This window comes from Penaeus vannamei, chromosome 11 (genome assembly GCF_042767895.1).
Source record: "Penaeus vannamei isolate JL-2024 chromosome 11, ASM4276789v1, whole genome shotgun sequence".
Lineage (NCBI taxonomy): Eukaryota > Metazoa > Arthropoda > Malacostraca > Decapoda > Penaeidae > Penaeus > Penaeus vannamei.
In genome coordinates, this window is record NC_091559.1 from 41,749,556 (window position 1) to 41,752,055 (window position 2,500).

The following is a 2,500-nucleotide window of genomic DNA, read 5'->3' on the forward strand; positions in this document are numbered from 1 at the left end:
TCAATTTTATTCTAAATACTAGCAGGCAATCCTTTGTTTACATGTTTGTTTACATTAGGCGTTCCTTTAGGCTTTAGCTGTGACCGCTTTTGTCTCGTATTTCATTTACGGTTTATTTTGTCATTTTATGTCCCTTTCATCCGAGACTTTTGTTTCCCTTTTGCTTTTATGTTATTTGTTAAAAGTCGAGTCTAGTACATGCACCTTTTTATTCTGTTCTATATTGTTTAAACTTTATTTATGATCTTTTGTGGTTAGTGGTTTTATCTTACTTAATGGCAACTCTTTTATGACTCCTTTTCTTTCATTTAAGTAATTTACCAGTAATAATCCGGTAATACCTGCTCTTACAGTACCCTATGACGTAGCGATAAGGTAGTAATGACGGATTGGTCGGGTATGACGTCAGGCCGGTAGGGTATGACGTCAGGCCGGTAGGGTATGACGTCAGGCCGGTAGGGTATGACGTCAGGCCGGTAGGGTATGACGTCAGGCCGGTAGGGTATGACGTCAGGCCGGTAGGGTATGACGTCAGGCCGGTAGGGTATGACGTCAGGCCGGTAGGGTATGACGTCAGGCCGGTAGGGTATGACGTCAGGCCGGTAGGGTATGACGTCAGGCCGGTAGGGTATGACGTCAGGCCGGTAGGGTATGACGTCAGGCCGGTAGGGTATGACGTCAGGCCGGTAGGGTATGACGTCAGGCCGGTAGGGTATGACGTCAGGCCGGTAGGGTATGACGTCAGGCCGGTAGGGTATGACGTCAGGCCGGTAGGGTATGACGTCAGGCCGGTAGGGTATGACGTCAGGCCGGTAGGGTATGACGTCAGGCCGGTAGGGTATGACGTCAGGCCGGTAGGGTATGACGTCAGGCCGGTAGGGTATGACGTCAGGCCGGTAGGGTATGACGTCAGGCCGGTAGGGTATGACGTCAGGCCGGTAGAGTATGACGTCAGGCCGGTAGGGTATGACGTCAGGCCGGTAGGGTATGACGTCAGGCCGGTAGGGTATGACGTCAGGCCGGTAGGGTATGACGTCAGGCCGGTAGAGTATGACGTCCCAGTTGGTAGAGGATAGATACCAGAAATGACAGGATAATTGTTTATAAATCATAGGCAGATATATAGAATATACTATTTACTTTTCTTGCATTCAATACATCATATATGATATATGTAAACAAAATCGCTTTGGAGTGTGATCCACGCAGTAGTGACAACGAAAATATAAAACAGAAGGTAAAAAATTCCATTAGTTTCTGTAGTGAAAAAGTATTATCTGAGGGTTGTTATTGGCATGTGACGATTATTTAGAGGAAATAAAAGCTAAGGTTTTCTGTTTACTCTGAAATAACCGAAATATACATGAAAACAGATATCTTTATAGCGGTTCTTGGCATTAATATGATGACGTCACGTGGTCTCATTCACATATCCTCGAGTATAGGCTATACAATTGCATTTCAACAAGTCTGGATAATAATTCATGTTGAATAAATTGCAACAGGAACAACGAAGGGAAGGGCAAGAAAACACACGAATATTCGTGTGTTTTCTTGCCCTTCCCTTCGTTGTTCCTGTTGCAGAGGCGGAGCTCATCACCTGGTCGAGAACAAGCTCGGCCAATTGCTTCTGCGCATGCGTGACCGTGTTTCTTCCCCAGGGCCCTTCACTAAGCGTTATAGGTCAGACACCAGTTAGAATAAATCATTTTTAATTAATGCAGGAAATGAATCGCTAAACAGGCAATATTCAGTAGTGCATATTTTACTCTTACAACTTTCATATGTCTTTGCAATTATACTTCAAGGAAAAAAACAAGTTACAAAATGAAAACACCAAGTAAATCTGCACCATTTCCAGGCGTAAACACTGCGTCTCGAAAAGAATCCGTTGACTTCAGCTTCGTGTATATAAAGCTTACTACTTTCTACTACTACTTACTACTTAATAAAAAATAAAACTCAAAGGAATAATATTTTTAGATTATCCGTGAATATTATTTTGACTGGTCTTTAAAAATCGAATATTCATCATATGATTGCATTCAGACACCGAATGAATGAGAGTATCAATGCTCGAAAACAATGATACCGCGCGAGGTGCCATGAAAGCATATTTCTTTCTATCACGAGTCAAAATGCCTTGCATGTAATTACTTGATAAAGTGAAAATATGCGTAGAATAAATATACATAAATATTTATGATTAAATAAAGAGAGAGAAAGAAGGAGAGAGAGGGGGGGAGGGAGGGAGGAAGAGAGAGACAGACAGACAGACAGACAGTCAGAGAGAGGGGGGGGTTAGGGAAGGAGGGAGAAACAGAGACAAAGTCAAAACACAATTCCATTACTTGCAATGGTTCTTTGTTCCTAGGCGGTGACGGTGTGCAATAATATAATATATATAGATAATATCAAGTTCATTTGTAGGGGAATTATAAATCAAGACCAAATGAATTGACCACATCATAGAGGTGCATGGTCTGGCTTTGCATTTAAT